Source organism: Panulirus ornatus, chromosome 63 (genome assembly GCF_036320965.1).
Source record: "Panulirus ornatus isolate Po-2019 chromosome 63, ASM3632096v1, whole genome shotgun sequence".
Classification (NCBI taxonomy): domain Eukaryota; kingdom Metazoa; phylum Arthropoda; class Malacostraca; order Decapoda; family Palinuridae; genus Panulirus; species Panulirus ornatus.
The window spans coordinates 14,935,736-14,954,029 of NC_092286.1; the positions used below are offsets into that span (position 1 = coordinate 14,935,736).

The 18,294-nt window shown below is 41.2% G+C and overlaps 1 protein-coding gene across 4 annotated transcripts in view; it reads left to right on the forward strand.

The window, feature by feature from the left end:
• The window catches only part of LOC139745838 (uncharacterized), a 239,931-nt gene that overhangs the window by 15,080 nt on the left and 206,557 nt on the right, over nucleotides 1-18,294 (forward strand). The gene's annotated exons all lie outside the window — the stretch shown is intronic.

The window sequence follows — 18,294 nt, forward strand, 5'->3', positions numbered from 1 at the left end:
ATTCGCCATTTCCCGCGATAGCGAGGTAGCGTTAAGAACAGAGGACTGGGCCTTTGAGGGAATATCCTCACCTGGCCCTCTTCTCTGTTCCTTCTTTTGGAAAAAAAAAAAAATAAAAAAAAGAGAGAGGGGAGGATTTCCAGCCCCCCGCTCCCTTCCCTTTTAGTCGCCTTCTACGACACGCAGGGAATACGTGGGAAGTATTCTTTCTCCCCTATCCCCAGGGAAAAATATATATTTGGTAAATATATATATATATATATATATATATATATATATATATATATATATATATATATATATATATATATATATATATATTTACCAAATGGCGTCCTAACTTTGTCTCTTCGATGTATATTAACTGACTGTTATATTTCTCTCTTGTGTCTCCCCTGATGATGTGATTATTACACGAAAGTGCACTTGGGAACTTTTCGTGTTTCATTTTCCCCGTGGACTCATGGGATATATATATATATATATATATATATATATATATATATATATATATATATGCCATTTACTGCTAAAGTCCGCTGCGAATTTTCCATATCATCATAAAAAATGTGAGGAATTTATGATTAATGTTGGAAATTTGGGGCTTGATTTTATCTATTTAATAACTTTTTTTTTTTTTGAGGATGTTGGAGAATGCTTTGTCGGTGGCAGGTGTCTGGGGTCATGGCTCATATGTGGATGATAATGCTGTTGTCATGTACCACATGGAAATTATTTTGAGGGAGAGGCATATCACAACATAGCCCAAACGGATGTGAACCATTTTTCGAGTGAGAGAAAAAAAAAAATCAGAAAAAAAATCATAGAATTTTGCTTTTTCTTTTTTTTTTTTGGTCGCATAAGAATGACATTTTTTTTTTTTTTTACTATCGCTATCATCTGTTTGTTTCTAAGTCTTGTCTGGAGATAAGATTGATGTGTGGGTATCACATCAACATGCAAGGAGGCCAGTGTTCACACACACACACCATTTCCCCTCACTCCTTTCTCTCTCTCTCTCTCTCTCGTATAATGCCATCGTATCTGATCCACTCCAGTCTTCCAGTTCTACAGTTTTCGATAAGGTATCCTGAGAAGTCATCCTCTCCACTTCTTTTTTCCTCCCAGGTATGCATGCTGGCTGGTCTACTGCCGACCATACCAAGTGATGCATTATGTTAGGAATTCTACCTTCAACCATCCCCCTCCAGTTGTGCTCAACCTTATCTCATCTTTGCGTGTTACATTACAGGTCATTAGTGCCATTAGAGTCGATTTTGTTCCATATTTTCTTCGTGACTTAATTCTTTCCAGCTTGGTTTAGTCCAAGATGATTCTCATGGCCTGATTTTCTGCCTATATCTATGTATTTACATCTGCATTGGAATGTGACCATGTTTCATTAGCATGTATTAATACTGGACTGTGTTTAGTGTTGACTAATACAAGTCTCTTCATCTCTACTTCGAATGCTTCTTTCTTTCTATCATTTGGGTTGTCTCTGTGTGAATAACCAACCCCCACTCACCACTGCTGGTAATTTGACTCGAAGGGGGTTTCAGTTCTGTTGTCTGTGGTATCTGATCATTTTGATCTTAAGTTCAAACCTTCTGGATCTCCTTCAAATACCATATCCTCAGGTTTGATCTTATTTATTTACAGTTCACTGTCTTTGAAAACAACTCACTTCTACATTTCCGTTGCTTAGGTGATGGGATTCTCTATACTCGTCTCCAAGGGACGAGAAACGTCTGTATATGTACGAGATGTGATGGGCGATTCTTAACATTGGTCTACAGTTATGATCATCGTATTTACGTAAGTGACAGACAGTGGAGTGGACGATACATTTAATCTGTTCATAACTCCAGATGTTAAACCAAACCGTTTTCTTTCATTTCAGTTTCAGAAGGTGTAACTAATCTACTTATCCAGGGAAGATATGTACGTTTTACTACATTTATAAGCTGGTTTATCTCTTCATATTCTCGGTAGACTTCATCTATCACTCTTATGGTCACATAAGTATCATTCGTGACTGCTATTCTATTGGCCAGAGTTCGATAACCCGCGCGGGCAGGGGGTAACATAGTCCACCCAACTTGTTCATCCTTCCCTCAAGTAGAAGATCAATGGCCACCAGCTCGGGGCCTGGGCGTAGGGAAAGATCTTGCACAGCTGTGACGAGCTGATACAGTTGACACCTCGTAGCTTGGCTGTCAGACTCACAGGAGTGGACAAGCCAGGATACATTTTACGCTGACGGGCATGGCAGTGTTCTAAAATGGGTAGCGCTATACTGATGATAATAATAATAATAATAATGAATAATAGTAATAATATAATAATAATGAAATACTGAAATAATAATGAAATAATAATAAAATAATAATAATAATAATAATGATAATAATAGAATAATAATGATAATGATAATAATAAAATAATAATGAAATAACAAAATAACAATAATATTAATACTACTACTACTTCTACTATTAATAATAATATCAATAATAATAATAATAATAATAATAATAATAATAATAATAATATAATAATAAAAATAATGACAATAAAATAAAATAATAATATAATAAAATAATAATAACAATGATAATATAATAATAATAATAATAATGATAATAATAATAATAATAATAATAATAATAATAATAATTAGTTATCATCATTATCATTGCTATCATTACCATTACACACACATCACTACCATACTACTTGTTATCAGTAATGTCATCATGATTACAATGATCTCCATTATCATCATAATCTGTACGATCATTAATGATAACGTTATCAACACCGTTACCAGAATCATTATTGTTATCATTGTTATCACGATCATAATTATCACTGGTATCATAAGTTATCCTTTTTCCTCTCTTTTCCATCTCTCTCCTCTACCTCAATGTCTTCCATTCATCCCTCCCACCTTCCTCTGTGTGTCTTCATCTCTGTTCCATCCTCTATCCCTTCTCTTCCTTCTTCTCTCTTAATATGGATTTCTTTTTTCTCTTCCACATTTTCATCTGTTCCATCATCCTTTCCATCTATCATTACTGTCAGTACCTTCACTTTGTTATCTGCGACTGCAGAATCAGCTCCCAAGTTACGTCAGGATTCGACTGACGAAGGTGTCTGAGGAGCACATGCAGGGAAGGCCCTACGTCTTGGAAGGGGGCCCTGTATCTCGGAGGGACCATCGTGACTAAGTAGCAAAGGCTAAGGGGCCCTACACCTTCGAAAGGGGGTCCTCGTGTCTGAGGAGCTATATAAACTCCGGGCCTTACATCTAGGAGGAACTCCATCACCTTCGAATTTCACCTTTACTGAAATTCCGGGAAGGCAATTCTTAACTACGTAATGCCACATTGGTCTTACACCTGTATTTCACCACGGAAATGATCAGGGAGGTCGAGGTTTACAGCTTCCGTAACCAAGAGCCCAAGACAAGTCTTCATCCGGTTCGTGTAGGACGTGTGTGTGTGTGTGTGTTCTCTCGAAGGCCCATCGTAAACATACCTTCCTACCGTATCTATCAGGGTTAACGAAGCGCCCGACGCAACGTCAGTATCTGGCATCAGATGTGATATTCTTCAGAGGCGAAACTTCGGCCGTAAAACGCCACACTAGTTTGGGTGGGCGATATCAACCCGATTTCCATCCAAAAGGAGGCTTTCCATTTCCCTCGTCTTCGCAAAGGTTCCGACTTGGTTCTCCTTAACGCCATCTGAAAAGTCAGTTTGGTTTCGTTTTATGAATTTCTTTCTTCTGATTGTTAATCTCAACTTGCCGAAGATTTTGAAAGACAGCTGGTGTCTGGCAGACATTTCCTGGAATGTTAATACGTAGCCCATCACTATGTTGATTTAAACAGTTTGATTTAGCTTCGTCCGGGTCGTACCGCCATCCTGCTTTGATAAAGGAGTGAGTGTTCTTGTGTTCCCAAACTAACGAGACAAATCTTCCAGATTCAGGCCACTGGCGAGTCCACGTTCCCATTCCAGCCTCAGAACATCCCCCCCCCAAACCTGAGGGGGTCGAGCCAAGTTCGTGTGTATTCCCCATCTCGTGGCGTTCTCCCTCGTAAGTGTCGATGATGATGTCGCTCTGCCCCATGTTGGTTGTTGGTCCTTGTGTACTGGTGGAGGGGCTTCTTCATGTTGTGATATATGTCAGTCGTGAGTATGACGTAGGGTAAGTGGAGACTTATGCTGGTGGATGAGTGTCATGTTGGTGCTTGTGAAGAAAGATAAGTGGAGACTTATGCTGATGGCTGAGTGTCATGTAGGTGCTGGTGAAGAAAGATAAGTGGAGACTTATGTTGGTGGCTGAGTCTCATGTTGGTGCTGGTGACATAAGGTAATTGTCGACTTATGTTGGTGGATGAGTCTCATGTTGGTGCTGGTGTCTTTGACTAGCGATGGTGGACTACGTTAGATGAAGTGTCCCATGATGATGCTTCTGCCATATGGTAATCATGGTGATCACAAATGATGGTGGTCCTGCCTCTTATGTCAGGGTAGTGAAGTCTTATATTGGTGGTGTTATCTTACGTTGGATGTGATGACCCAGGTTGATAGTAATGTCCCATTATGATGATGTTGCCTCATTTTGTTAGCGAAGTTCTATGAGGTAATTACATACAGTTGGTAGTCGGGTGAATGTACTCCCGTACGTTATGATGTGCAGGCTTATATGTTGGTGATGATTCATCATGTTGAAGGCGCTGTCCTGATCGAGTGACACTACTCCATGTTGGCGATACTGTCTCATATTTGTGGGTCTACTTCGCTGAGTGTGTTCAACAGTTCAAGTCAATAAAGACAGTGGAACCCCTAGACGAACGAAATACCAGTCTCTTCTTAATAAGATTGTGGTAGTAGTGTTTAATGCTAGCCTACCTTATAATCTCATGCTGAAAATGGTTCCCTAACCTGGTGTGCAAATACTCCATACGAAGAAGGGCTTCCCTCACGTGCTGGCAGTGCAACCCCACTTTAGGTGGGTGTTTCAGTGTGTAGTGTTACCTGATATGCAACCCGTGTAAGTACATTGCCTAAGCCTTGATACATAAAGGTGGCCTATGATTGTAGATTCCAATATCATCTCGGGGAAATCTATTTCATAACCGTGAGTGTATTCCACATATCCGGACAGATTCGTTTCAATGTCAGGTCAGTCTATGTCCAGTGTCTGTCAACATTTGCCTTAAGGAGAATAAAGGAAAACTGACTCCAAAGATCATTTCAGAAACCTAGATTTGCAGTCTTACAGAATCGTACATAAACATGATGTATTCTTGCTTTTATCTTCGACCTTCGTCGGATGAAAAAACTCATAAATTCCAAAGGAGAGAAAACGAAAAAAAATATCTAAATTAGTCTCTAGATGACATTTCCTAGAATTTATCAAACGAACTCAAATCAATGTTACGAAGACTTCCATCACCTAAGGTTCAAAGGGCAGCTGCGTCGATCGAAAACACCCTCAAGCGTCGAAAGGAGTACAGAAACCCTTTAATAAAAACCTTCGATGCAACAGCCATGACTCGAGTCAGTATTTGAAGTCTTATAGGTGCTTCCAAGTCAGTGATTTTAGAGTCTTATAAAACCCCCGAGTGTGTCCGGTGACTGAAGGATGAAAAATGATAAATATAGTTAAGATGTTCAGGATGAAAGACTAGAAGAGAGAACGGGAAATGGTACTTACTCCTCTCTCTAAAAAAAAAAAAAGAGGTACGTTGGTTTGATCCTCTGTCGTCTCATTTGTTCCTGAGCAAAATCTCTCTCTCTCTGATGTTCCAGTATTTTCTCCTTCAGTCCATAGGGCTATGGTATGATCATCAAGCTCATATGCCACATGTCGATCTTCTCTCTTTATGAGTCGACTTCATATCTATTTTCACAATCTTGATCGACTCCTCTTCAGTGAAGTGGTCACTCAGAACATGTATGGCAAGACCATGTCTCCTCGTATCATACAACGTATGTATTTCAGGCATATACTCTTCAAAATATATATATGTCTTGAAGTCTATATTGATCTATGACATTTCGTCTGGGGTGAAGAACGTCAAGTGTGTGTGTGTGTGTGTGTGTGTGTGTGTGTGTGTGTGTGTGTGTGTGTGTGTGTCTTATCATCCTTTGTTACACCATCTTTTAGTCTCTTCACTTCAGAAGATTCGCTGTGGCAAGCTGGCTCGAGAAGTCTAAACTGGCACCACAAAGCCACTTGAATCCCTTTTCCACCAACGAGAAAAAGGACTTGGAAGAAGCCTTTTTGTTGTGAAGGGAGGGGAGGTGGAGGTGGAGGGGGGTAGTACTCCAGGTCATCCGAAGATAAAAGGCCCGCCTGCTGCTGGCTGGCTCGATTAACAAGGGAAAGAGAGAAACAGAGATAGAAACAAGAGAAAGAAAGGGGTAGAGAGACACGAGAGATAACAGAGAGAGAGGACCACCCTCGTGTGGAAGTTCTGAAGGCATCACCTCCCTCCCAGCATCCCAGACCTTCGTCCTCACTGCTCCGTCTTCGTCGTAGTGACGTGGCTTATGGTGGGGGGATCTGTTCTTACTGAGGGTTTCTGCAAAGGGTCTCGCTCGCTCTTCGCTAAGTGGATGATGTGACACGGCGCGCCGCCACCCAGCTCTGTCTATCTTCCAGTAGTGGCCATTGTAACGTATACCTGTCACCCGTATTGTCATATGTACTTCATTATCTGAGTATCTACTCTGCTTGAGTGTCTACTCTCCCATTTGTGGATATCTTTACTCACTTATTTAGTCATCTCATCCATCAGACTGGTGCAAACAGTGTCACAAGGCTCACAAACCTACACTCATTTGTTCAGCGTCACAATTCACAAACCTACTCTTGGCTGTCTTATACCATCACGGTTCATCTGCTGGCTTGAGCGAGGTTTGTTTTTATGCTACTTAAGCAAAGAAAGCGACGTGTTCTTGCAGATGAAATGGGCACTTAAGCGGCTTTTCCCCTGAATGTGATCGATGTTCAGGGGAGAGGAGTTGTAGCGGTTAGCATTGCTGACCATGATGCAATCACGGGCCTCCCGAGGAAGGGAAGTCAAAGGTTCGAATTTAGGCTGCTCATCCTCCCGTTCGACCAAATGAACGTCAAGTGATGCCGCCTCTGGAAACCCCGGTATATCACTTTATACTTTCTCCCTCCCTTTCCAGGATGTTGCTGGGGAGTACCTATCTCAGCTGTGTTGTAAATTTCCAAATTGGATTATGAGAGCTTGTTCTTCTACCCGGTCGGGGTCTTGTTTACATTAGACGAGGACTTTCCCTCAGCAAGGTGGAAGAACATATCTTCCTCTTACATTCTCATCTATCTATCTATCTATCTACTATAATATATATATATATATATATATATATATATATATATATATATATATATATATATATATATATCCCTCTCGTTTCCCTCTCGTTTTTTTTTTAATTTTCCAAAACAAGGAACAGAGAAGGGGGCCAGGTGAGGATGTTCCCCTAAAGGCCCAGTCCTCTGTTCTTAACGCTACCTCACTAACGCGGGAAATGGCGAATAGTCTGAAAGAAAAGATATATATATATATATATATATATATATATATATATATATATATATATATATATATATATATATATATATATATATACCAGGGGATCTATACTTATCTATAGCAGGGTTGGAGCGTGCTTACCGTAAACTCTCCACAGTTTTGTGATATTGGATGTCGTCGGCGAAGGGGTGAGGGTGGGGACTCCGACTCACCAGCGTATCAGGCCCAACCACGCCCCCCCCCCCTACCCCCCCGCCCCCTTTAAAAATCTTTTAGGTCTTTTATGCCAGGAGCATCCCGGCGGATAGGGGGAGGCAAGAATATTACCCACATCTCCCTAAATATCGTACAAGGCGAGGAAAAGAGGGTAAAGGAGTAGGTTTTGGTGTGGGGCAAGGAGGCGGTGGAGTGGAAAAAATCTCTACCTCATTGTACTATCACTTTCTCAGGGAAACCCAAGCGATGATATTTTTTCCCTCCCTCCACGGTTCATTTGTCCATTCCTGACCCTACCTCGATCAGGTGGGTGGGGAAGTAGTAGTAGTAGTAGAGGACCAAAACTCGAGCAGCTGCCTTGAGATGAGACGATGGTGGGGGCATCTTTCTCTCTGCGTTACTTTTCAGTTTGGATCCTGGCTCATGATGACAAGGAGTGTGTCTTGTGGCTGGAGACACACACACACAGTTCCAACGTAGGGACTGATGGTGGAGGAGGAGGAGCAGCAGCGGGCGGCGGTGGTGGCAGTGGCTGCCCAAGCCTCCTTAAGACACCTGAGCTATGAAACTTACACCGTTTAGCCAACACCAGCTTTAAGATCTCTCTGATTAAAGTGATTGAATTGCGTTAAAGTATCTTAAGGTGTGTTCGCTCGCTCAAATCTTCTTCAGGTGTGTTCGCTCGCTCAAATCTTCTCTTTCTCTCTCTCTTACAAGATCAGGTTTATAGAGGTTGTTGATGAATTTTCCTCGAAGGTAAACTGGTCCCAGGTCACCTTCCTTGTCACCATACGAATCTCAAGACGTGTTTGATCTACCAGGCCGTCCACTTTTTCCAGTTCAGTTTTTTCCCCCTCCTCAGTCGAACAGTCTTCGAAGCACAATGTAAAATAATCAAATAATTATATGGTTTGTTTCCCTACTATTTTCTCACGGAGGAGAAGTGTCTGAAACCGTCAAGTGAAGACTTATGATACAACAGCGTTTCTGAACCTGTTCACTGATGATTCATGAGACTGGTTCAGGAGCAGTTATGTGAAGACTTACGATAGTTCTCAAGTAGGTGAATGGAGACTAACGAGTCTATATAGTGGTTCTGAAGAAGTTTCGTGAAGATTCAGAGAATCACAGTAACTCTAAGGCACTTCGGTGAAACCCTCTCAAGACAACGCTGGTTCTGAAGCAGTTCAGCGTTGACTCATGAGACAACAGTGACCCCTGGAGAAGCACACTGAAGACTCATGAAGCAACTGGTTCAAAAGCAACGCTGCGAAAACTCACGTGACAACAATGGCCCTGTAGCAGTTCAGTAAACGAAATAACATTTATTCTGTAGAATTTCAGCAAAGGTTTCGCAAGATACACTCATTCAGCCATGGACGTTGTCCGTAGACTGGAACGAATCACTCGCAGAGTTCGAACGGGTTCTGAAAACAAGAGAAACTTTCCGCTGTTCAATCCATCACTTACGAAAGAAAATCGTAGTTTATCTTCATCCTTGTGTCATCCACTTACGAAGCAAATCGCAATCTAACTTTATCCTTTTGTCATCATAATTGCTTAAAAGTTCAAAGTCCCTCCCCACGATCTCCCCATTTTCAAGAAGCTTTGTCAGTCGGAATCAATCAGTTGACACCAGAGAGAGAGAGAGAGAGAGAGAGAGAGAGAGAGAGAGAGAGAGAGAGAGAGAGAGAGAGAGAGAGAGAGAGAGAGAGAGCTCCATTCTCCAGCCGAACCCTTTTTGAAAACTGCGACGGCTGTCCAACTCTATCAACAGGAGTACTCCCACTCAGCTGAGCAATCCCCATATTTATATATATATATATATATATATATATATATATATATATATATATATATATATATATATATATATATATATACACACACACACACACACACACACACACAGAAGGTATGTAAGTCTGTCAAGAGACTTATAAGGCAATAAACTCAAACTTAGGAGAGCAACTACTGCAATAATTCTACAAGGATTTTTTTTTTTCTCCCCTGTTTTTGTAATACGTGCAAACGTCCCCAGCGGCGGGTTGAGTGGTAATGAAGGAGAGAGAGAGAGAGAGAGAGAGAGAGAGAGAGAGAGAGAGAGAGAGAGAGAGAGAGAACAATGTGTCACATACGCAACTAAAAGTAAGTACGATTTATTGTATGTTGGCTTGGGAAGTTCTCCATTGCGTCAGATATGAACATTACGGCGTTTTCACTTTAAGACAAATGCACATAAAAAACAAAAACAAAACAAAAAACTCATAATGCTTTCCTCGTTAAAGATTTCATAAAAAAATAAACTGGATATAATAAATTTCGACATGTTTATCCCTTGGAATGGTAGCTGGGTGTCTAGATTAGCGTCGGTCCTAAGAGGACGAGAGACATATCCAGATCCCCAGACTTAACCATACACTAACCTTATCTACACAGCAGCCCCATCCATACACTACACTCGTCTACAACCCCATATCCTTCTGTATTCTACATCTATCCATAGGACAGCCCCATCCACACACACTAGCCTAGCCCACACAGATCAGCCTCATCCACGTACTAGTCTCGTCCACATACCAGCCCCATCTACATGCTAGACTCGTCCACATAAGCCCCATCCACTCACTAGATTCATCCACACACCAGTCCCATCTACACTCTAGACTCGTCCACATACTAGCCCCATCTACACGCCTGTACTCGTCCACATAAGCCCCATCCCTACTCACTAGACTGTCCACCCACCAGCCCCATCTACACTCCAGACTCGTCCACATACCAGCCCCACCCCACTCACAAGACTCGTCCACCCACCAGCCCTCATCCAAGCTCTTCCCTCATCTACATTTTAGACGCCTTCAAAGCACCGCCAACATCCAACCTGAGTTTTATTTCAGGTGGGAAAATACCCACGAACTATGACCATCATTTTGGCTAATGCTCTGAGATTTACCGGAGGTGCGAGATGCGGTGGTGTTGGAGGGGGTGGTTGCAGTGTTTCGGAGGGGATGGGAGAGGAGGAAGCAGCGGCCTAGGTGATGATGGGAGGTGTGTGGGTATAATGATGATGGACTCGAGATAAGGAGGAGGAGGGGGGGCTTTAATTGTCATTTGCGGTGATTATGCGCGCCTCATAGGGAGATTAAGAGCTAGAGAAGAAGGAAGGATGTTAAAAGGAAGTAAAAAAAATATATATAAATGAGGAAGGGAGCGGTGGGAGAAGAAAGAGCGGGAGGAGGAGGAGGAGGAGGAGGAGAAATACCAAAGACAGGAAACTGGAGACAGTCCACCTTCGTTTAAGAACCTAAGACGAGATTCTGACGTTAAGGCCGGGTTAGCGCACAGTGCTCACACTCCGTCCACCTCCTGCTCATCAAACAGTACTGGTGCTGCTGTCTGGTACGTTGTACAGCTGCCTGAGTCCTGGCTTCGTCCAGAATCATTTCACCAAACCATCTGTCCATCTTCTGCTGCCAAGGGGCTTCAGCGCTCAACTCTTGGCAGATTTCTCACTTCCTTTGGAAATAAGAGAGACGTGCTACCTCGCCCGTGGCAAGTGACTTGCTGGAAAGAGTAATCTTGGGTTTATGGATCGAGATTTCAACTGTTTTTTTTCTTAGTGTTTGCGAATGAAATCTATTTAGGCCTGCCATCTCATCTCCTTTGTTTCCATCTAATGCTGATAATATATCTTCACCTTGTGCATATATCAGTATGTTGTGATTTCTTCCCTTTTATCCGAGAAATGGAACTGGGACAGGTGTATGAGTTGGGTCTACAGTGGGAAACACTGATAGAGGAAAGATAAAAAAAAGATCCTCCACGATCTTTTGTCTTGGTTTCAGTGTTTCCAAAAAAAAAACCCCAAAGCGCCCGTTTTTCTTAATCAGTGGACCAGTTGTCTTGGTGATTCTCTCTCTCTCTCTTTTTCTAACAAGACAAATAAAATTCCCTAGAGTTTCTTTTGCTATTTTCTTTTTTTTTTGCAGTATACGTGCAAGTCTCGTAAGTTTTTGTGAGCAAATTTACATATCATATTCTGATGGCTATACGCTTTCTTTCAGCTTATCATGGGTTATTACACTTAAAAAAAAGCACATAATTTTGTTTTAGGTTTCCAGAACAATCGTCTGCTACGTGCATACACATAAGCTCCCTCCACTCACACAGAAGCTCCCTCCACTCACACATATGCTCCCCTCACTCGCACGTATGTTCCCTCCACTCGCACATATGCTCCCTCCACTCGCACATATGCTCCCTCCACTCGCACGTATGCTCCCTCCACTCGCACACATGCTCCCTCCACTCCTCTGGCTTCGTGTATCTTTGCTGAAGCTCTTCCTAAGCTACGTCGGTGTCGTTTTCTCAGATGATATCATCCCAGGCTCGCCCATCACAAATAGTGCGATCATTAAGACAAGCGAGCCTAAAAAAAAGAAAATATCTGATACTCTTTTCATGGCTTTCATGCTGACCATCAAATTATAAGCGGGTTCAAGGGTAACTTAAAAAGTAAACTACCAGTGATCACTTTCTTTTTTCTTTTCTTTTTTTTTTTACAAAACTTTTATCCAATCTCGACTGAGTCTAATACGTTCTCTTCTCTCAAGTGGGGTTCCCCCCCCCCCAGCGAATTGCATTAGGCCGCTATCGAGCAAAGCTTAGATCAAGCCCAGGCACCGAGGTACCTACCTACTTGACCCTCAGTGAGATGTTCCCTTCACTTTTTGGAAAACTGTGTGTTTCAAAATCTCTCACCATCATCATCACATCGCGTTCGTTTTAAAGTTTCTCCTAATTGCCTTCTGCTCATTGCAAACTAATCCTACTGTTACTTTTTTATTTTCCTTTTTTCTACAAAGCTTATCTTTTGATTTCACCAAAAAAATAGATTTAAGACTATCAATAGTTACAGCATTTTTCAATACCAGATTAACATGAAATTTAAGAAAGAGCGATTATCGCTCTTCAATGGACTGGAAATTTAACAAAGAGCGATTACTAAGTCTTATCGCTCTTCGATAGACTGCACCCAGGAATGACACATATTCTATCAGGAAATATCTATTGTTAATATTCAACTAAGATTCGGAGACACCAACCATACAAGAACGTCCTTTCCCAATGCATCTGTCTCTAGCTAGATCTGAAATTCGTTTCGTACACCGGGTCCATTAACACAGTATAACCTGACATATAACTGAGGGTTGGTGACATGAATATTTACGAAGTGGGACGGGGTCGGCTCCACACTAGATGCGGTTTTTTTGACCAAAGCTTCCCTGTATTACTACTGTATATACTTACTGTGAAACCTATGGGAACGTGCAACACATTAAGGATGACCAGGTTATCCTCTGTAAACATATATACAACTAAGGTGTCATTCGTAAACATATATATATAACTAGGATATTCTTCGTTAACATATATATATATATATATATATATATATATATATATATATATATATATATATATATATATATATATATATATGTAACAAGGTTGTTCTTCGTTAACATATATATATATATATATATATATATATATATATATATATATATATATATATATATATATATATAACTGAGCTATCATTCGTAAATATATATACATATATCAAATTCCCTTTTTCATTTTGTCTTTGGTTTCCAATGGATCATTATAGAAACACCAGTTCGTAAACATATATATATAGTAACTACGCTGTCCTTCGTAAACATATATACATATCCTATTAAATTCCCTCTTCATTTTGTCTCTGGTTTCCAATGGATGATCACAGTAACTCCAGTTTCATCTGAAAAATGTCATCTATACTTTTAATGACTTATCTAAGGTCTGATATTCCCATGATGAACCTGTCAAGCCATCTTTCATCTGACTTGAAGGAGTTTGTATCTCACCACTCAGAGTGATCTGTTTCTTAGATCCTCAATTTATCCACTATTTGATCCTCCTTTACTTTTCTCGTTATGTTATCCACTATTTGATCCTCCTTTACCTTTCTCGTTATGCTACGTTACCTTCCCTGTCAAGATTCTGGAATCTACTCGACCAAACGCTGGGGACAAAGTCAAGGATAACATTTCCCATTCTCATTGCTTATTGAAAGTAAATTACTTTCTGTTTTTGGTGATTTACTAATTTGAGTTTGTTGACTTCTACCAGCTAAAAAATTCACGATGGCTTTAGGTGGTGTTTTTTTTCGGCTTGTCAATAAGTGTTTGTTAACTATACACGTTCAGAGATTTTCGTCACGCCTTACGTCAAAGAAACAAGACTTGTGCCACCATATTGAGTCACGACCCTCTGTGTAGTGTTGATACATATGCTATGGCATGAAGTTCAGCCCTGCTGCTTCTACATAAGATTTGTGTCTCAGAAGTAACGATGTTCAGTTCTGCTGTTGATGGACTTCCAGCATTCCAGCAAGTCCCGTTACCAAGTTTCCTTAGAGTTGGTCTATCACATTATGTTCATTTTGAGTTATTTCAACAGTTCTTATGATGTCTACACTGCTTCATTAATTATCTCGCTATCAATAATTCATTTATTTTCAGAGCTGGATTCGGATCTATACCAATTAATGGGTATTTAGTGTATTTTTATGTGGGTCACTTTTATAACTTTCTTCCACTTGGAAAGGATCAATTCCTAGATTTCTGCTGTTTCTTTAGTTCATCTGTTAGAATGATGTCTTATCATCTTCTTTCGTGCCATGCTATCACTTCCTTCTTCCCAATTCAATCTTTTCTTTTTTTCATCTTTCATATGATTTTGTTACATATTCATCGCCAAGTTGATTTGTTTCCCAGTCAAAATAAAAATCCTTTCACAGGATCATTTTTTTTTTTCATCTGCACACGAGTGTGCCACTGGCTCCTGCCCCCTTCACTCATGTCATGGAATATTTTCCCGGGTCAATCAAAAGTTGAGTCATTTATCATTTTTTTTTTTTTTCATTTTCTAAAGGTATTCCATCCCCTTCTCGTTGTTTACATGTCATTCAATACATTTCCCTTAATTTCTATTTAACTTTTTCCTCTTCATCAGCCATCGCTTCTGTCTTTTGCAACCTTCTATATATATATATATATATATATTCCCCACCATATTTTCTATTGACTGATGATGAGCTCCCTCAACAGAGAGAGAGAGAGAGAGAGAGAGAGAGAGAGAGAGAGAGAGAGAGACGCGCGACCTCGTAAGTCAATAAACTGACTGACGGACATATGTGACAGTAGCGACCCCCTTACCCCAACCTCCCTCTCTACACCCGACTCGCTGACACCGTCGGTGTATATTGCATTCCGGGATCAACACGTCCCCAGAGCCCGTAACGTCAAGGCCGATACAGTCAAGTTGATACAGCGGATTTGAGCCGCTACAGTAGAGGCGCCCGCTGGTCAGTGTGGCGACGCAACACCACCCTCCAACCCCCCTGTTGTTTGCCCAGTGGACCGAGCGTGTTGTTGATTTTCTGACCGGCCGCGCAAACGCGCCTGCAAACGCGGATTACTTAGCTGCGGTAATCCGGATTCACGGAGGCGAACGCTGGGCTAAATGACGTGGAGTTGGAACGGGATGGGGGGAGATTGGTTGGGGATAAATTTTCTCCCTAAAACAAAAAAAACAACAAAAAAAATATTAAATAAAGAAACGGTGAGACTTAAGAATGGCTCAGCCTTTTTACGCTGGTGAGAGAGAGAGAGAGAGAGAGAGAGAGAGAGAGAGAGAGAGAGAGAGAGAGAGAGAGAGAGAGAGAGAGAGAGAGAGAGAGAGAATTTTTCCTCCACGTAACAGTTCTCATCAGTTAACATGCGCCCTCCTCCCTTCGTACGAGTTCGCGTTGCGTTTGCAGCTGTTGTGAAAATGTCACGTGTAAGGCATGGCCTATTCTTTAGCTCGAATATATATATATATATATATATATATGGGGAGGGAGGATAAAGGCACGTTGGTTGGCATCTGTTGTAAAAGGATGAGGAGATAACAAAAGGAATTCGTCTCTTGATTTCATCTTGCAACGGTATTTGTTGGTGTCTTTTTCCTGTATGTGTTAAGTAATATATATATATACGGTATGTATTGGTGAATTTGTGCTTGTGTGTGTGTGTGTGTGTGTGTGTGTGTGTGTGTGCGCGCTCGCGCGCTCCCAAAAACAAAATCAAGCGTATTAAGATTTTTGTGTGTGTACATTCTGAACCTTAAGCCTTGACAATATGAGCTTCGAACCTTAAGCCTTGACAATCTGAGCCTCGAACCTTAAGCCTTGACAATATGAGCCTCGAACCATATGAGCCTTGAACCTTAAGCCTTGACAATATGAGCCTTGAACCTTAAGCCTTGACAATCTGAGCCTCGAACCTTAAGCCTTGACAATATGAGCCTCGAACCATATGAGCCTTGAACCTTAAGCCTTGACAATATGAGCCTCAAACCTTAAGCATTGACAATATGAGCTTCGAACCTTAAGCCTTGACAATCTGAGCCTCAAACCTTAAGCCTTGACAATCTGAGCCTCAAACCTTAAGCCTTGACAATATGAGCCTCAAACCTTAAGCCTTGACAATATGAGCCTCGAACCATATGAGCTTCGAACCTCAAGCCTTGACAATATGAGCCTCAAACCTTAAGCCTTGACAATCTGAGCCTTGAACCTTAAGCCTTGACAATCTGAGCCTTAAACCTTAAGCCTTGACAATCTGAGCCTTGAACCTTAAGCCTTGACAATATGAGCATTGAACCTTCAGCCTTGACAATCTGAGCCTCGAACCTTAAGCCTTGACCTACACATCCTCTACAACTCCTGAAGCCAAATTGCTCCTCCCAAGTCTGAAACTCCAAGCATGCCAACCACGCTTTCAGTCACAATTCTCCCATACAAATTATGAGATACTCAAAAAAAGTCTTTTCTCTGTAATTTGAGCGCTTACTTTTGTACCCCACGGTTTTTATACAATGGCACTATACAGCCATTCCGCAAAGCATCAGGCAGTTCATCATGAACCATACATGAACTGAGAATCCTATGTAAATAATCAACAGCAGACACATCCCTTTCCTAAAAGAAATCATCTACAACCCCAGCCGCTCTGCCGCACCTCATCTTACGCAAGATTTTCATCACCTCTTCTCTTTTCTACCATACCACTACCCATGACTCTCATTTCGTACACCTCCACATCCAAAACACACCACATCTCTCACCCTAAATCGATAATGATCATTCTTTTTCTCACATTTTCGACGTTCATACAAAACATTTCCTTATTTTCCCGAAAGTTTCCTGATGCTCGAGCACTCACTTTGTTTCTCAACCCTTGCACCTTCCTTTTGACCATCTGCCACTTACTCTTGTACGTCTCCCAGTTACTTGCACTCCTTCCCCGCAAAAAGCGCCCAAACGCTTCTTCTCTTCCCTTTCATGAGCAATTCGGCTTCGCCATCTCGCCACTCATTATCCTCTCTCATCTGTCCACCTCCCTCCCACCTTCCGCACCCCACACACTCACACTTTTCTCGCACGTGTAAGCACAGCTTCCCGAGATACGTCCCATTCCTTACATTCTTCCCGAGCTTCATTTGCACTCACAGTATTTTGTAGTCATGTATCTCCCATTACCTCTTTTCACAAGCCCCATTTATAAGCACACTCACTCCCTCAATCCTCTTCTAACCCATATCACACTCGCTCTTTTTTACCTAAAGCCTCTACAAACCTTCACCTTCCCCTACACCAAGTAATGATCAGACATCCCACAAGAACCCCTCCCTCCGCAGCACATTCTCATCCAAGAAGCTCTCCTTTGCACATATGTCGATTAGGACTTATCAAATTTACGCCCCCGCACCACCTCTCCTACACACCCATGTATACTTTACGCGTGTCTCTCTTTTTAAACCAGGTATTCCCAATCAACAGATCTTTATCAACACACCGCACCACAAGCCGTTCACCTCAATCTGAACCTTGGAGGAGGGAGGAGGAGGAATACTCCTCACTTGGTTCCTTCTGTTCCAACCTGTAATATCCAAGGAGGAGAGGGTTTCCATCCCCGCGCTCCCGCATCCTTTAGTCGCCTTCTGCAAAACTCAGGGAATAAGTAGAAAGTGCTCTTTCTACCCAGTTTCCCCTATATATATATATATATATATATATATATATATATATATATATATATATATACACACATGATTTTACGATTTTGTCATTTCATAAAGGATTCAATGCTGCAAATCCACATTTAGCATTACAAACAATCCTATAAATTTATACATCACGATTCGAGCATCAATTCATTTTTTGTGTTGCGGGAAATTGCTTTCCTAAAGATTTCAAGCGTGCATTTGCCTTTATTAGTGCCTCTGTAAATAATGGAATCAATAATGATGCATATGAAAAGTCAATTACCTTTCGCATATCAGTCCGACATAATACCCAAAAACGTTCAAAATTCCATGTTGCTAAGTTTCAA